The 19,162-nt window shown below is 49.2% G+C and overlaps 1 protein-coding gene across 2 annotated transcripts in view; it reads right to left on the minus strand.

Annotated features, from left to right (window-relative positions):
* STUM (stum, mechanosensory transduction mediator homolog) overlaps window positions 1–19,162 on the minus strand; it is a 63,768-nt gene that overhangs the window by 13,122 nt on the left and 31,484 nt on the right. The window lies entirely within an intron of this gene.

Here is a 19,162-nt window from a genome sequence, read left to right on the forward strand (position 1 = left end):
TGAAGGGCCAGGAAATGACCACCTGGCACACATGCTGATCACTGAGGGACAGGAGTCAAGAGCCTAGGTGCCTGCACAGTGTAGAGGGTGCAGACTAGGACAGGTTTCCCAGAGCCCCTCCCTGATGGGGTTCCCCTAGACACCGTGACCTGTAAGGAGAGGGACAGTGAGCCTAAGCTCTGTTGAGCATCCACAAGGTGTCAAGCAACGTGGTGGGTGCAGTCACATTCTTCACCTTGTCTAAGACTCAGCCCCTATGGGTAATATCACTACTTTTACTGAGTTAGGCTCCTTTCCTACATGGGCTCTGAGCCCTCCTGATGACAACCGTGAAGAGAATTCGCATTCTCTGTGTCTGTCATAGTTCCCTACGGTGTCAGTAACAAGTTACCTAAACCTCATGGTTAAAAGCCACACAAATTTATTTTTTTATAGTTCTGGAGGTTAGAAGAGTCTGCAATGGGTCCTCAGGGATGAGTCCTTCTGGAGGCTCCAGGGGAAAATCTACTTCCTTGCCTTTTCCAGCTTCTAGAGGACACCTACATTCCTTGGCTTGTGGACCCTTCCTCCATCATCACCACTAGCAGCGTAGCACCTTCTCCCTGACCTCTGCTTCTGTCTTTATATCTTCTCACTGCCTCCCTGTGGTAAGGACCCTTGTGATAGCATTCAGAACCCACTTGGGTAATCCAGGATACTCTCCCCATCCATTTAATTTAATCACATCTGCAAAATGCGTTTTACTACATCAGGTAGCATATTCACAGGTTTGGGGATATGGATGTGGACATCTTTAGAGGCCACCGTTTGGCTTACTACACTCTTACACACACAGAGAGTGATTCGGTGTGATGGTTAATTTTAGATGTCAACTTGACAGGATTGAGGGGTTCCTAGACGGCTGGTGGGGCACTATTTCTGAGTGTGTCTGTCAGACTGTTTCCAGAGGGGACTGATGTGTGAGCCAGTGGACCAAGAGAGGAAGACTTGCTCTCAGTGTGGGTGGGCGCCATCCAATCAGCTGGGGGCCCAGCAGAAACAAACAGGTAGAGGAAGGGGAATGTCCTCTCTGCTTCCTTTCCTCCTTCCAGAGTGAGACGCTTTTTCTTCTCCTGCCTTTAGATATCACACTGCAGGTTCTTCAGCTTTTGAACTTTGGAACTTACCCCAGAGGCCTCCTGGGGGCCTCTCAGGACTGACTGGGGGCTGCACTGTTGGCTTCCCTGGTTCTGAGGTTTCAGACTTGGATTGAGCCACGCTGCCCGCTTGAGCCAGCTACTAGCTTCTCTGGCTTTGCAGCTCGCAGTCAACCTATCGTGGGACTTCTCCACCTCTGTGATCACGTGAGCCAACTTCCCCTCATAAACACCCTTCCAGGGCTGGGTGCAGTGGCTCATGCCTGTAATCCCAGCACTTTGGGAGGCTGAGGTGGGCAGATCACCTGAGGTTAGGAATTTGAGACCAGCCTGGCCAACATGGTGAAATCCCATCTCCACTAAAAAATACAAAAAAAGCCGGGCATGGTGGTGGGCACCTGTAATCCCAGCTTCTCAGGAGGCTGAGGCAGGAGAATTGCTTGAACCCAGGAGGCAGAGGTTGCAGTGAGCCAAGATGGTGCCATTGCACTCCAGCTTGGCCAGCTTGGGCAACAAGAGTGAAACTCCGTCTCAAAAAAAAAAAAAAAAAAACCCTTCCATATATCCTACTTGTTCTGTCTCTCTGGAGAGCTCTAACTAATACCTCTCAGGAACTAAGCATCTTGTCCAAGGTCACAATCACAGGCAGGCATTGAACCCACCAGAGTCAGATGCCAGTGCCACGCCCCACTGCACTGCTTCCCAGGTATAGATGACCTGTTAAAAGCAGGCCCAGACCAGAAAGCAGGGCATTTGGGAAATTGGCCAAACGACTGGTGACCATTTTCACATTCCTCACTTTCCATTCTGTGAGTTCCTGCTCTTTGAGGCTGCCTTGCTTTTTATTTTGCCTCCCACTCTGAACTGAGTCCACGTGCTGAATTCTGAAACTGACCCTGCCTCGTTTTCCTCCTCCTCATCTTAACCACTGCCACCAACGTGAGGTCCCAGGCTGCATCTCATTGGTTTCAGGCCCTTCCCTGCCCAACTCGCTGGCTCCTACAGTTTCCAGGTCTCGCCTTTGCTCTCGCCCACACCTTTGTGCTTCAGATCCAAGGCTGAAGCCTGAGTCCACGTGCTGATTTCTGAAACTAACACTGCCTCGTTTTCCTTCTCCTCATCATAACCACTGCCACCGATGTGAGGTCCCAGGTGGCATCTCATTCACCTTCATCCCTTGAGCCCCTTGCACAGTGCCTTATACACAGTAGGTGGCCTGTGGGCATCCAAAGAAGTACACCAAACCTCAAGTGTCTCCTCTGACCACCTGTCTCATCACCTGTGGCATTGTTAAAAATGTGGGGTCTCACCTGAGATCTACGGAATGTCTAAAGGATGATCCGGCATCTGCATTTCTCAACAAGCTTCCCCCCTGCCCTCCAAGGAATGATAAGGCTCACTAAAGTGTGAAAACCACGGATTCAAGATCAGGCAACTCGCTAACTACCCTACTATGTCCCTGGCACAGAGCCCCAGAGGCCCTGTGGGAGATCCAGAGAAGCAAAGCTGTTCTTCTACTCGCAAGGGATGGACAGCCAGCTAGGGGCACAGAGTGTTGCCTGGAGCCTCCTTTCGGGGGGATGAGGTTGGGGTGCAACTGTGGAGTCTCTGTAGAGACTCATTCAGGAACCTAACTGGACCCCTGCCCTCAAGAACTCACAGTGTACTGGGCAAACTCATCACCCCACCTGACAGAGGAGAAGGAGGCTGAGGGCTCCTGTAAGGGTAAAAGTGATGAAGCTGGGACTTCAGCTCCAGCCTCTTCTTGCTGGGAGGAGAAGGGAGAGGATGGTGCAGGGGGCAGGGTGGTGACAAGGGGAAGGTGATGGGGATGAAGAGGCAGGAATGACTCTGGCCATTTGTGGAAGGCTTTGAATGCCTGAGTAAGAGTTTGCCCCCAACCTGCAGGAAATGGAGCTCTCACAGAGAGTTTTTAGCAGGAGAGGAATGCAATGGAAGCAGGGACTTAAGAAAATTAATTTGTCAGCGGGGTGGATTTTTTTTTTTTTTTTGAGACGGAGTCTCACTCTGTCCCCCAGGCTGGGGTGCAGTGGCACGATCTCAGCTCACTGCAACCTCCACCTCCCAGGTTCAAGTGATTCTCCTGCTTCAGTCTCCTGAGTAGCTGGAATGACAAGCATGCACTACCATGCCCGGCTAATTTTTGTATTTTCAGTTGAGATGGGGTTTCCCCATGTTGGCCAGGCTGGTCTCGAACTCCTGACCTCAAGTGATCCGCTCGCCTCTGCCTCCCAAAGTGCAGGGATTATAGGCATGAGCCACCGCGCCCAGGTGGCAGGGTGGATTTAAAGTGTCTGAGATGGGAAAGATGAACTGGGATGAGAAGTCAGCAGCTGAGGAATGGAGGAGATGTGGGCTCGGCACTTGGTAGTGGATACAGGAAGATGTGGAGGACTCAGGGACTATTAGGAAGTGTGTGCCACCATCCTGTGCTTCTGCCAGTGCATCGTGCATGTGAGACGGGAGATGCACACAAGTGCACCTATTACAAAAGAGAATGCTGCAGAAGTGGAAAGATGGTTGAAGATGAACAAGAATATGTGTGGAAAATGTGAGGTGAAAATAACATAGGTGCCATTTGCTGCAAACTTATAGTTTGCTAAGCACTGTGCAACCCTCTCTCTACCTACATTACCTCTTATTCTTAAAACCACTGGAGGGAGGTATTATTATCCCCATTTTACAGATACAGAAACTGAGGCTCAGATAGGCTAAACGACTTGCCCTCACAGCAGAACCCAGACTTAAAGTCAATCCGTCTAGTTAAGAAGGCTGAGTTCTTTTCAGTCTAGGGTGTTGCATCCTTACATTAAAAAATATGGAAAGAAGCCGGGCGTGATGGCTCACGCCTGTAATCACAGCACTCTAGGAGGCCAAGGCAGGCGCATCAACTGAGGTCAGGAGTTCGAGACCAGCCTGGTCAGCATGATGAAACACTGTCTCTACCAAAAATACAAAAATTAGCTGGGGTTTGTGGTGCACGCCTGCAGTCCCAGCTACTCAGGAGGCTGAGACAGAAGAATCGCTTGAAGCCGGGAGGCAGAGGTTGCAGTGAGCCAAGAATGCTCCACTGCACTCCAGCCTGGGTGACAGAGTGAGACTCCATCTCAAAAAAAAAAAAAAACAATTATTAATAATAAGCAAGAACCTTCATCCTTAATGGTTTTCAAATATCCTTGAACCTACTCCTTCCTCTCCCTATGTCTTTATGGAAGACCCTGAATTGGATGGTGTTCTGATCTCTGGGCTACAGTGTCCTGACTCAGTGGGAGCTGAGACCCAGTGACCCTCTCTTTGTGGCTGTGGCCTCACCTCACTCTTTCAGCCTAGGAAATGGGAACAGTGGTCCGTGTTCTTTCATGTTTTTATTAGACTGAACCATATGAAATTGGCATTTCTGCAGGTCAAGAACAGCTGAATAATAAAAGCCTAATGTGTATGTGAAAGTTTTGAGCATAAGGAAACTTTGTCCTTGAACTCAGAGATTCTTAGAGTCAGAAGGTCATCAAGCCCATCTCTTGTCAAAAGATGAAATCTCATTGGAATTGCTAAAGTGATTAGAGGCCAGTGGGCTGAGTACCTGCCTATTCCCTGTGGAGCAGGGAAGGCCTGGTGAGCCCAGTGCTCTGCAGATGAGCAGGGCTGTGCAAGCTGAATGATCCCTAGCAAAGGCTTTGGCTTATATGTTAGGAAAAGCTGGGCTGGCCCACACTTTATTTAAAGGAGGAGACAACCTTAGCATGTGTGTGGTGTTGGAGGGGTTTTTGGTCTCTGCACCTTCTTTTACTCATGTTAACACACTCATGATAACTCTAAGCCATGTAAAAATATAACCTTATACACATACTGACTTCTACCATGCGCACGCATATTGTCCAGCTGTGTGAACTCAGATATCACTAGGAAACTATGACAACAGGTCCCTTTTGCCATATAAGGTACCACACGCCATAAAAGGTAGAGATTAAGTGAATGGATTTATGATATAAAAACTGTTTTAATCTCTTCAGCAGTAAATTTTAAAAATGGTTTTAGCACATTTTCCTATGAAGAGGTGTTAATTGTTTTAAATGAGTCTTACCAGTTAAATAAAATGCTCTACCCAACGGCCATGTGTTGGTTCTAATTTATTCTATTGAGCGCCAGCCATATGCCAATGCCGAGTCCTGGGAATGGGAGCCCAGACAGGTGATGGGAACTTGCCACTCCAGCCCGGGAGCTCACACTCTGGCAAGGACACTGGGTCACACCAGGAACAGTGACGAATTCTGTTTGGCCATAGCAGGAAAGACTTCACAGGAGAGCAGGCGATGGAGCAGGGAGCTGGGAAGCTGATGGGGACTCATGGAGGAAAGGAGGAGGGGAAGAACATCTGCAGAAAGGCCAGCCTGGCTGTCCGGAGCTAAGCGGTGCATAGTCTGGAGCTCAGCGGTGCATAGACTGGACTCAGAGGAGGGAAGAGCATCTGGAGACAGGCTGACCTGGCCGTTCAGAGCCCAGTGGTGCACAGGCTGGACTCAGGGCATGTGTAGAGGAGTGATGAAAAATGAGGCTGGCTCAGACTTCTGTAAAAATTTCAGAAATTAAACAAATGAGGCTGGAGTGGGCAGGGGTCAGACTGGTGAGGGCCCTGAGGGCCTCGCTCTGGAATCCACCTTCCTCTTCCAGGCAACAGGCAGCCCTGGGAAGGGGTTAAACAGGGGACTATCGGGCCTAGTTTGAATTTGAGAACAAACACTTGACCCCTAAGGAATGATGGGTCGGAAGCGGCGAGGTGGAAGGCAGGGAGAGGAGGCCTTGCAAAATCCTCAGTGAGAAGGGAGGAGAGGGCAGTAGGAGAGACAGGACCTGCAGAGGACAGGGAGGCAGCATCCTTGATTTAGTGACCTGCTGGATGTTGGGGTAGGGAAGGAACAGGGGCACAGGATGGGTTTGGGGTTCTGGTTTTCCACACTACAGGGTTAGGATGGAGCCATTGACCAGGGTGGGAAACCCAGAGTGGGCCGTGCCCACCGACTGAAGAGAGCTGAGTCAGAAACAAGGACCCCAGAGGTGTCAATTTCAACTAGTGGTTGAAAGTGAATGAGGTCACCCCAGGAGGGCATGAAATTCAAAGACCCTGGGAGACACCAAGATTTTAGGGGTGAGCAAGGGAAAAGAAGACCACAAAGGGAACAGGGGAGGTCCAATCAGACTGGCTAGGAGAGGGCATCCCAGAAACAGGAGAGAACTGTCTGGAGGAAGAGGTGCTGGGGCAGGTCACCTGCTTCAGCAAGGTTCAGTGAGAGGGGCCACGTGTAATCACAGACTTGCTTAGGCCAAGAGTGGCTCCACAGGGAGTCAGGAGACTGGCAGGGCTCAGAGCAGGAGGTCAGGGGGCTTGGAGAGAACGGAGATGTGGATTCCAGAGCGTGGGTGAGGACCACTTTTCCTTAAGTGGGAGAAACTTAAGGTTGTTTATCTGCTGAGAAGAAGCTGCCAGGAGGGAGCAGGGGACAGGGTGAAGACATAAGCAGGTAGGGGATAAGTGGACATCAAGGTTCTTGGTAAAATGAGAAGGAGAACTATCCCCTGATGGTTTTCCAAAGCAGTATGTACATCAGATGTCTCAAACTGAGGTTCATATGCACATTCTAAGGCCCCAACTCTAGAGCATCACAGGCACAGGGATGGATCTAGGAATTGCTTGTTTAAAAAAAAAATAAACATTCCTCCAGCTGATACCAATTCCTCTGATGGGTGGAGGAATTAGCCTGGCAGATACAGAACAAGAAAATCATACAACTTCATCAGAAATGAGTCCACGATTCTGGTTTTTCACTCTGTCCAACGGCTTCGCCCACATGACTCAGGGCTGGAGCGGGAAGACGGTCCTCTGCAGCAAGGACAGGGAGGGTGGGGCGGGCCCTCAGCATGCTGTTCCTGGAGGTCCCAGTGAACACTAACTGGCACCAGGGAAAATGATGGTAATGGACTGTACTGTCAACCACCAAAATCAATGTGTTGTAAGATACCTGGGACTTAGGCACAGACATGTGGTTTGCACGTCCTACGATGATCCTGGGAAAAAGGGCAGGCAGCAGAGGCTTGTGGAAGTCCTCCCACGGAGAGGTGCAGCAAAAACACAAGAAGAGCCAAGCTTTGCAAGCACAGCGCCCCCTGGCTGCCATCACTGTGGTCTCTGTGCTTGCAGCTTCCCCAAGGAGCTCAGGGCTCAGGCCCCAAGACAAGGCAGTGGGGAGAGAAAAGGGTCTCTCCACTTCCATCCTGGAAGCCCCAAAGAGATTCTCTGGGCCTGTCCTCAGGGGAGAGTTCCTGAAGCTTGGCTGTCAGGCACGAGAAGGCAAGCAGTCAGGAGTGGGCTGGTACAGTCTCCCATCAGGAGGGGGGCGGCTCTGCTCCCATAAGATAGAGCCTGGGAGCTGGAAGCATTCTTTGAGCTCTCGCTAGGTTCAGTTTTTCGCATGACTCACGTGGGAGCTTTGGGAGGTGCTGAGTTTGGAGAGAGGATCTTGAAGCGTCTTGGAACTTGGTGGAAAAAGGGCAGAGCTGTCTTCTGAAGCAGCTACTTCAGGGTAAAAACTGCCCCTGGGACCTAGGCCAGCAAGTCGTTTGATCCCAGTTGTCACCTCCAGCTGGCTCTGTAGTCATTGTGATGTGCTGCTCCTCAGTGGCTGTGACTTACACCTGGACACCCTTCCTCACTCCCGGAGTGGTGGTTGAGCGGGGCCTTTTTCAAGGCCTTACCCTGAATGTGAGCTTTGGGGGTCAGGAAGGAAAAGTACAGCTGATTTTGAAAGCAAAGAAACAGGTTCTTCACACCCTGAGAAACAGGACCCATTGCCAAGGGCTGCCTAGTTCAAGGCTAGAATAAGCTAAATGGAAGATTATGTTCAGGATCAAAATGAGAGATTGCTAAAAGCACACCTTCCTGGGTCCCGTCACCCTAAGATTCTGATTTAGGGGGTCTAATCATCTTTGCCTCATTGTGCAATTATTTCAACCGGAAAGAAAAGGAAAGAGAACTGACTACAAGTTCACAAATACTTCTGGACAAAAGTCCCAGGGACACAGAATCAGCGTAGCCTTGAACGTGAACGGGGCCTATATGGCCATGGCCTAAGTAAACCAGAGGAGGCTGCAGAAAGCAAGGCCAGAGTCCTGGGCCACTCAGGTGGTCTTCGTGCCACCTCTTTTGGGTTCTGTTTTCTCAAGAAATGGAGCAGAAGATTTGGGATATCATGTGGTCATATGTGCTGAGGGAAGGCAATGTCATCCTTTCAGCTTGGTCACTCCATAACAGAGCACAAGAAGGCCACACTAGGTGGGAGACGAAGGTGTCAACCAAAGGCCATATTGGTGCAGCGTTCAAGGCTGAGCAGGTCTGTGGAGGGGCTATGTCTTCCCCTGGAATTACACCAAGTCAGTCACCCAGAAAGTATTTTGTAGACCCAGCACTGTCTGCAGCCTCATGTCCTGGCCAGCAAGGAATTTGCAAGGAGGACTCAGAACATAAAACCGATCTAGAATAGTGCAGGGTAAAACACAAACAGTTCCAGCATCCTCATCATCCTGACCCTCCACATACTTTTTCAGAAAGAATCTGCCAGTGCCCTTGATACCTCTATCCTGGAGCAGCAAAGGGTCCATGAGTGGCTTTCAACATTAGAGAAAGCACAGACACCCTAGTGAGGTCACACCACCCACTGGAAAGCTGAATTTGCCAGCATTTCGTTGGGATCCCATCATTTCAGTGCAGTAACTAGGGGGTCTTTCCTGCTATCAGCAGTGCCCAGTGGCCAATAACCCACCTTTGATCAACTAGAGATGGGAGAGTAAATTTATTATGACTTAAATCTTTCTATGCATGGGTTTCATGGAAGAGAATGGGGAAAAGTGGACCGGTGACCTTCTGTCTTCCAGCAGAGAGAAGGTGTATGGCATCTTGAACCACTTCTCCCTTAGCCTCAGCTGCTCCCCCATATCCAGAGGCGCTCCATTCTCTCCCCAGTCAGAAAGTGCCAGCTTGGGACGAACCCTCTTCATTCCTCCCAGGGTCTCGGGTAAATGCTCAGGGGTCTTGGGCAAATGAGTTGGGATTGTGAGGTTGACGGGGTCAGGGGAACACAGTGGGGTACGAGTCTTCAGGCAGACAAGGGGTGTGCAGGTGAGACCCTGGTAAGTCACAGTCTTCAGGTGTATTGCAGCATCAGGTGGGCTGCAGCTGTTACTGTGTGCCTTTGATTTTCCAAGTGGCATAAAGGAAAGAAGACAGGAGCCTTCCTGGATGCCACACACCCATCCAGTGTCCTTCCTTCTGAGGACAGAAGGAAAATGAGACCAGCTCCCTCCTCCATCCCCCTCAGTCCCCTGACTGTGACATCAGTTCTCATCCTGCTGGGGGTGAGGGCGACTGGAGCTAATAATTAATTTTACTGGCTCCGGGCGTGCATCAGCTTCCTTGTGCTTATTAACAAACCTCCTCTGCCCTCTGCCTGCCCCCTCCTAAACCTCTGATGTGCTCCCAGCCTGGGCACTCTGTGGCAGGGCTGGGGAGCTGTGCTACAGTACTGGACACCATAGGTCTCTTCAGGGGTCTTCCCAGGATGTTAAGCTGGAGGAGAAATTTAACCACATGGAATTTCTCAGTTCCCTAACTCCGAGCCTGCCATGACAGAGTCTAGGCTTCAGTGATAGAGGGTGAACTGAGGAGACAGGGATGGGATGGGGAAGGGTGGTTGTGTAATGGCCAGGGCAGGGGAGCCCAGGACAATGCAGTGGCCCTTGAAGGCTTAGCCTTGTCCTTCCTACCTTCCAGCAGGTTGGTGTTAAGGGTGGCCAGTCTGGTGGAAAGATGGGTGAGGGCGGCAGTGGTGACATTTGTTATAGGAGACAACACGGCTACCATCTCCTTAGAATTTGCAACCTCACAAGATGACATTTCCATGGATGGGTAGACACGGAGATTAAAAACAGAGAGGGGTTCTGCCCAAGGCTGCAGCAGCCAGAGAGACTCTCTCAGATCAAAGGCAGTGAGAGCCTACAACATGATGAGACCCAAAGGGATCTCTTGTGGGGATGCTGCAGCAACTGAGAACAGGGATCCCTGAGCCGACCCCTTGCCATAATGGTGCCACTAATCCACAGGCCCGAGGCTAAGACTTCCAGGCTCATGCCCGGACCTCATCTGATTGCCCAAATAACAAATAACATGGATATAGTGCCCACCATATGCTCAGCATGGAGCTTGTTAAAGCTGAGGCACTCTCTCCTTACCAAACGCAAGCCTGGGAACAAGACTGCCCCAGGCATTCAGCAGCCCAGTGTGTGTGAGCTCAAGTGTGCCAGGCACCAGTGGGAGCTCATAGCCAGGCGTGGGTGACCCCTGGGAATGGTGGGAAGAGCTGTCTCCAGGTGCCCTGAGCTGTGGCTACACACACTGGGCATATGAGAGAACAGTGCACCCTGAACCCTTAAGTCTTTGAGCCCTCAGAAGCAAAAGCCTCAGTGGGCCTCTGACATAGCAGGTAGTAGCAGACTCCAGTCACTAGACCTGAAGACTGCATTCCATTGTGCAAAAGTTTGATGAGATCATGGAGTTGGAGTCTCCACAATGGAACTGATGCCCTTATAAAGGGATGAAGAAATCCAAGCTCTTTCTCTCTCTCCCTCCCTACCTTGTGAGAAAACCAGGAAGAGGTCCCTTCCCAGAACCCAACCACACTGGTATACTGGTCCCAGATTTTCTAGTTTCCAAAACTATAAGAAATAGATGTCTGCTATTTATGCTACCCTGTCTATGGTATTCTTGTTATAGCAGCCTGAAATAAGACATGTCCCCTCCTTAAAATCATACCCAATTCATTTCATCCATTCATTTTTCCATGTATTCAGCTAGCATTTATGAAGTACCTGCTGAGTGCTTCAGTGTCCAGGCCCTCAAGTATCCCACAGGGTGGTGAGAAAGGCAAATAACCCACAGAACACAATGCTGTGTGGTCAGTCCTCTGAGCAGGGACTGAGGCGGGACAGGCAGGATAACACTGTGAATACAAAGGTGGGCTCTGGCATCAGAATGCCAGGGTCTGAATCCCAGCTGCATCACAGATAAGCTGTGCAACCTTGACAAGTGATGGCATTTCTCTAGACCTCATTTCTAGATGATAGCATTTCTCATTTCCCCATCTATGAAACGCGCAATGATAGTAGACAAGGGTAAACGTGAGGATTAAATTAACGCATATAAAGTACTTAGAACACAGCATGAAACCAATAAGGCCTAGCTGAGGCATGAGGAGGGCCCCACACTGAGTAGGAAGGAAGATGATGGGGACTGTCCTCTGAGGAGGGAATGCTGGAGGAGAATCTTGGCAGATAGGAGTTATTAATTATGACTAAGAAAACAAAATTGAAGATTTCAATGAATCCTGCTCTCACACTGACTTGTGGCCAATGTCATTATTCTTCACTCCACCTTTTAAAAAAAAATTATTATCATTGTTAAGTTCACCGTGTCAGCCTCATGAAGCCTGAGGCTAGGCACTCATCCCTATGCCGCAGTGTGACACAGCCAGGAAAAATTATCATTGTGATGACTACACAGCAAGATAGGCAAGTGCTTCAAGTGAGATTACACAAATAGAAAGTATATTGTGTGGGGGACTATTTTAACATATGTGTGTATGTGGACAAAGACTGGAGTGTATTAAGCAAAATATTGTAAAAACGGTTTTGCCATGGCGGAATTATAGGTGGCTTTTCTCTTTTTTTCAAAAACAAATTCTCATTTTGGTTAAAACAAGGTTTTAGGCAACCTGTTGAGATCTAACTCTTCAAGGATGTCTATCAGTTAGCTCCTCACTAGCTGCAGAGAAGGCAATGGAGTGGTTGAGTAAACTAGGGGACAGATGCACGCAGATATCTAACACAAAAAATTAAGTGATGCCATGGGACTCTGCAAGACTGTGACAGAAGCCCCTGAATTTCCAGGAACACCCCTGGAATGCAGCTCCCAATCCTATGGTGTTGTTCCCAGTTAACCAGGCAGAGTGGGGCTCTCAGCCAAATGGCAGGCTTGGGTTCACCTGCTGGAGATGAGAGGCCAGACTCTGAGGCTTCTGGGTTGGAAGCCAGGAAAGGACTGCAGTCCCAAGAGGCCTTCAGGAGCCACTGTAGACTCAGGCAGCCACGACACAACAACAGTGGAAAAGGAGGTGGTTTGACTGAGCTGGCGCCCAGTCTCTCAGAGGACCAGGAAGGGAGGAGAGGAGGTGGAAGAAGCCCTGTGTGGGGCTTGTGCTCAGGTGCACCCTGTCAGCTGGTGCTTCCCCACAGGCCTGGCAGACACATGTGCTCCTTCCTGGAACTGTGCCCTGCCGGGTGGCCCATGTATATGCTCTAGTGCTAGGGACAACTTCCTGCCTGGGGCACATGGAATCAGTTCAAGATGGCTTTCTCCATGGGGAGGTGACGTTGCCGCTCCTGCCATGGGGACATACCACACTTGCAGGGAGGAGTTGTCCCTTGTGGTCTTTAATTTGGAAGTAACCAACTCAAACAGGCTTAAATCACAAAAGGATTTATTGACGCCTGTAATCCCAGCACTTTGGGAGGCTGAGGCAGTCAGATCATCTGAAGTCAGGAGTTGGAGACCAGCCTGGCCAACATGGTAAAATCCCATCTCTACTAAAAATACAAAGATTAGCCAGGCATGGTGGTGCGTGCCTGTAATCCCAGCTACTTGGGAGGCTGAGGCAGGAGAATTGCTTGAACCTGAGAAGTGGAGGTTGCAGTGAGCTGAGATCGTGCCACTGTACTCAGGCCTAGGTGGCAGAGAAAGACTCTGTCTCAAGAAAACAAAAACAAAGGGAAATTGGTTCACAAACTGGAAAAAACAAAACAAAACAAAACTAGAAGGGCACTGTGGGATCATGTTAGGAAGATGGAATCTAGGGCCAGACTGCTGAGTGTTATTCACGACTTTACCATTTACTGGTTGACTGAAATTGGGCAAGTTATTCTACCTCTGGAGGTCTATCAAACCTTTTTGGCCCAATTTCCTCATCTGTAAGATGTGGGTTATACTAGTATCCATATCCAGGATTTCGTGTGAGGCTTCATAGAGATTATGCGTTTAAAATGCCTAGAACATATTAAGTACCTAATATCTGTTTGCTATTTTTATTGTTAACAGGAATTCAGGGTTGGTTTGATTCCTTGGCTCAATGATTCATCAGAGACCCAATGTCTTCCATCTCTTTGCTCTGTCTTCCAAGGTGTGAGCTTCATCACAAGGCCAACTTCTCTCATGGTGACAAAATAATTGCAGCAGTCCTAGGTTCACATCCATACACCACATCTCCAGAGGAGACAGAACATTTCTGTCTCAGCATTCCAAGTAGGAGTCCTGAGATTTACTGAGATAGGACTAGTTAGTTCACTTGCCCACTCTTGAATCAATGATTTGGCAGAAGAAATAGAGTCAGCTTCCCCTAAAAAACCCAGGTGGCATAAAGGAGACATGAACTCCTGAGTGTAAATCTGGATTTTATTGGGAAGTAGGAAGAGGGTAAAATGATGCTGGGTAAGTGATCAGTAATATTCACTAATGGGATAACTGCATTATTAAATCAAGCATAGAAATGATATATTGAACCATCTTTTGCCAAAGGGGGGTGTAGTGGATTTAAAACATGGCACCCAGGCCAGGTGCAGTGGCTCATGCCTACAATCTCAGCACTTTGGGAGGCCAAGGTGGGTGGATCATGAGGTCAGGAGTTCCAGACCAGCCTGGCCAACATGGTGAAACCCCTTCTCTACTAAAAATATAAAAATTAGCCCAGCATGATGGTGAGCACCTGTAATCCCAGCTACTGCAGAGGCTGAGGCAGGAGAATTGCTTGAACCCGGGAGGCAGAGGTGCAGTGAGCTGAGACCACCCATTGCACCCCAGCCTGGGTGGCAGAGCAAGACTGCATCTCAAAAACAAAAACAAAAACAAAACAAAACAAACAAACAAAAAAACACTTGGCACCCAATTCTTTGACACTCTTTCATCAGGAGATGGGCCCATATACTTTCCTCTTAAAACTGAACTCTCTAAGAACCAACAGCATGTAACAGATGTGGCACTATGCCAGTTTCCTGGCTCAGGCCTTAACAAACTGCTGGATCTCACTTCCTGCATCTTCAGCTGCATACTGTTGAACCCAGCCACCATGCTGTGAAAAAGTCCAAACTAGCTAATGTGGGCAACTCCAGGGAGAAACCTCATGTAGATGGTCCAGTCAACAGCTCAGGTGAGGTTCCAGCTGATGGCCAGTTTCAGCTACGAGACATGTGAGTAAAGATGCCTCTAGATGATTCCAGTCCCCAACCATCAAGTCACCCTGGTTTTGAGTCTTGCTAGCTGAGGCCCCACACATCATGGAGCAGAGACAAGATATCCTGAATGTGTCCTGTCTAAATTCCTACCCACAGAAGTGATGTGCATAATACAATGGCTTTTTTTTCACACCACTAAATTTTGAGATTGTTTTCTATACAACAATAGATAGTTGGAACAAGAGCGTCACTGGGCAACATGTCAATGGAGGGGGAAGAAGAGTAGAAGAAGTGGGTGAGGATGTTTAGTTTTTACAGCAATCATTTAGCATCTAGAATCCTAAAGGCCTGTACTGCTTGGTTCTTGGGCAGAGGGGGCGATTACTCCCATCGCCCCTCCCAGAGCTCTGCCCTACCAAGTCAGGACAACTGACAAGAGTCAGAGAGTCTGTTAGGATAACACTGCACTGCAGCCATGCTACAGGAAGTACATAAGATTATCAAAAGATAGCCAGTGACAGAGAGGAGGATTCTAGTGGACGCAGAGCTGTGAGGAAAGAGAAAAAGGAAGAGGCTAGTGAGGAGTAGCTCCCTGAGGACCTTTCTAGGTGGACAGGAATGGACTAATAAGGCACTGGGGAGGAAAAACAGAATTGCTTTATGCTGTCCTGTAGGATAGACATGTGTGCTTGCTTGTCTAGCAAAAGGTAAAACCATTATCATTATAATCAATCTGTAATGCACTGAGCACTCATTAGAAGTTAGCATTTTACCATATTTCCTCACTTGATTTCTACAACAATCCCAAGTCTTTATTCTCATTTTACAGACAAGAACAGGCCTAGAATGAATGGTACATTAACCAACGGCAGTGGATTTCAGAAATGGCCCCAGTTCTCCACTTCCTGTATCCATAGCCTTTGCAATGTGACTTTGCTGCTCCTCCCATTAAGAAGTAGAATCTGCTTCCCCATCCTTTGAATGCAGGCTGGACCTGGGACTTTCCTTGGCCAATATAATGCAGGGAAAGTGGTGCTGTACCACTCCTGAGCTGGGGCCACACTCATAGAGCTCTGCACTGTCATCACATGGACAAGCTCTGGCCAGCCTGTTAGAGGATGAGATACCACATGCAGATGGCTGCAGCCATCTAGCCATCCCAGCTAAGAATAACCAAGCCCAGCGTGACCAAAGAAATGCCCCCCTGAGCCCAGCCCACAGAATTGTGAACTCCATAAACACTATTGTTTTAAGCCACTAAGTTTTAGGGAGGCTTGTCATGCAGCAAAAGCTAACTGAGACCGCCCGGGCCTGTTTTCACAAACTTGTTGGCTACCAGGAAAGGAGAGGGAGAGGCCTGAGGTCTGTGGCCCCTCAGCTTCATCAGAGAACAAGAGGGGAAGGGGGTACTGGGGCTTTAGGAGACAGCCTACCCTGGGACTGTGGAAAATCTTTTCAGGACTTTGAGAGTCAAACGAAAGTGGCCTGGCTTCCTGTGCACTGGCTTTCAGATGAGATTGACTTTGGAGTGACCCTTCAGGATCCACGTACTGATGTCTTTTTTTTTTTTTTTTTTTTGAGATGGCATGTTGCTCTTGTTGCTTAGGCTAGAGTGCAGTGGCACGATCTCGCCTCACTACAACCTCCACCTCCCAGGTTCAAGCAATTCTCCTGCTTCAGCCTCCCCAGTAGCTGGATGGTGGCACCTGCCACCACGCCCAGCTAATTTTTTGTACTTTTTAGTAGAGATGGGTTTTCATCATGTTGGCCAGGCTGGTCTCGAACTCCTGACCTCAGGTGATCCACCCGCCTTGGTCTCCCAAAGTGCTGGGATTACAGGCATGAGCCACTGTGCCTGGCTCATATTGATGTCTTAAAAGAGCAAAGAGCCATATGGATTTGAAAAACCTACTTTTTAAAAGAAAACTAATTTCAGGAAAGAACCAAGGATTAAAACCAGTCATTCCAATGGTGAAGGATGGCACTGACCTTTCCCAGGGCGGGGGCTGACACAACAGCAGCAGCGTCCACCTCCGTATCAGTGGAGCTGTGGTCAGGATCCCCGGGACCAGGGCTTCCAGGAGGAGGCTGGGGACAGCTCTGGTAGCAGCATGGTTGCAGGGTGACTAAGTGAGGGGGAACTGGAAGGGGAGGGCCAGACGTGTGAATGAGGAGCAGGGCAGAAGCCTTCAGTTAGAAATAGAAGAAAGGAAGATTTTAGTCAAACCTCAGATAAACTGCAGCAGCTGCAGAGAGGACTTACAACACTCCACAGTGGACGGGTGCAGGAAGCCCTTGGAATGGGTCCCCCTGAAGGATGAGAGCATTTCAGTGACACAAGCCGGCTAGGCCAGGCCTGGCTCAGGATGAAACCCACTAAGAGGATGGCGGTCCTTCACCACCGGCTCCTCCCTGATATGCCCATCTTCCCATCCACTGACTCTTTTCAGCTCATTTTGCTGGTTTCTAGTTCTTCTCCCCACCCACTACCTGGCTGCCCATCCTCCCCTACCATCATCTCTGTGTGTACTCCTGCTCACTGCACTCCAGCCTGGGCAACAGAGTGAGACTCCATCTCAAAAAAAAAAAAAAAAAAAAAAAAAGAAGAGGAAGAGAGAGCTAAGCTCATACACTCTTGCCCTCTCACCATGTGATGCCCTCTGCCATGTAATGATGCAGCAAGAAGGCCCTCACCAGATGCTGGCACTATACTCTTGGACTTTTCAGCCTCCAGAACTGTGAGCTAAATAAACTTCTTTCTGTTATAATTACCCAGTCTGTGAGATTCTGTTATAGCAACAGAAAATGGACTAAGACTCCGACAAACCAACTGTCCATCCATTCAGTATTCATTGCCCACTGAGTAGGAAGACTGCTAGCTGTCCCCCAAATCCCTTCTTTTTGACTCCTGGGCATTTAGCCACTCATCTAGCATCTACATGTCCCAGCCTCCTCTGCAACCAAGAGAGGCCATGAGACTAAGTTTGGGACAATGAGCTATGAGCAAAAGTGATACATGTAGGAAACTTCTGGGTCATCTCCAAACTAAATCCAGCTGCTTTCCCTAGACTTTGCTCTTTTCCTTTCTTATGGGCTGGAAAGAAGACACGGCGGTAACCCAACTTCAACCATGGGAACTAGGGCCACACCCTGGGCCTTGGCAGAAGACTATTCATCAAGATGATTCCAATGAATGACCTCTTAGAAGAGAGCTGCCCTGCCAGCCTGGCACAGCCTGATAGATAGCTTGACGTGAGAGAAAGGGCTTCTAATGCATTTAAGTCACTGTGTTTCTGGTCTCTTTGTTATAGCAGCTGAGCCTCTACTCTAACTACAGACCCACCAGACACTATGCTTGGTGCTGGGGGCACAATGGTGGCCCAGACATATAACCCTTAGATTAGTGGTGGATCCAGACCCACAGCTGGGTATTTGCTGGTCAAGGTGATAAAGGCTGTGAGGGGGCAGTATGGGGAGCAGTGGGGCAACAGCAGCCCTTGACCCAGGCATAAGAGCACGGGAGGGCTTCCAAGAGGAAGGAGAGATCTCAGGTGAGTGTGGAGTCTAGGAAAGGGGAAGAATGTTCCAAGTAGAAAAGAAGTGATATATGCCAGGGAGAGTGGGGCATACTCAAGGTATGACTTGTCCTCCTCTGCCCTCCCCTTCATCAACCATGCAATGTTGAAGTCCTCAGCCTCAGCCCTAGACCTCTCCTCTCCCCAGCACACAGCTTCTCCTAAGATCCTCTCCCCTCCACCCAGGGCACCTAATTGAAGACTTCATTCTCCAGCACAGACTTCACCTCTGAGCTCCAGACCACTGACAATGGCTTACTTGACAACTCTTCTGAAATATTTCAAAACCCTCTCAGAAACAAGTACAAGAACAAATTCCTGACCTGTCCCTGCACTAAGCCTTGCCCTTTCTCATCTCAGAGATCCACACCCACTCCCATCACCTGCACTAGCCAGAACCCAGGATTCCCTATGGCTCCTCCTCCCCACAGCCCATCTGAGACCAAATCTGTCATTTTTACTTCTAAATGTCTCTTACTTCCACCCACTTTGTCTCTGCTAACGCTGCCTCCTAGTTCAAGTTCCCATCAACTCTTGCCTGGACTGCTGCCTCCTAACAGGTCTCCCACAGCTGTGCTGTCTACAACAGCTGCAGGGATGTTTTCAAGATGCAGATATGATTATCCTTCGGCGGCTCCCATTGCTCATAGAATAAAAACAAAGGGGCAGGGCAGGGTGGCTCATGTCTGTAATCCCAAATCCCAGCATGTTGGGAGGCTGAGTCTGGAGGCTTGCTTGAGGCCCGAGCAACACAGGGAGGCTCCATCTCTACAAAAAAAATTTTTTTAATTAGCTAGGGGCAGTGGCATGTGCCTGTAGTTCCAGTTACTAGGGAGGTTGGGTAGGAGGATGGCTTGAGCCCAGGAGTTCAAGGCTGCAGTGAACTATGATTGCACCACAGCACATCAGCCTGGGCGACAAAGACCCTGTCTCAAAAAAAAAAAAAAAAAAGATATAAGGCCTTCCCAAGTTGGTCTCCCTGGTCTCTCCCACCCCAGCCTTGTTTTTCACTGCACTCTTTCTTGGCCAGTGAGGCTTCCTCAGGAGGCCTCCATGGTCCCTCACTCTCCTAGCTCTGAATGCCTCTCCTTCACAGACCTCCTCATC

Source organism: Papio anubis, chromosome 1 (genome assembly GCF_008728515.1).
Source record: "Papio anubis isolate 15944 chromosome 1, Panubis1.0, whole genome shotgun sequence".
NCBI classification, from domain to species: domain Eukaryota; kingdom Metazoa; phylum Chordata; class Mammalia; order Primates; family Cercopithecidae; genus Papio; species Papio anubis.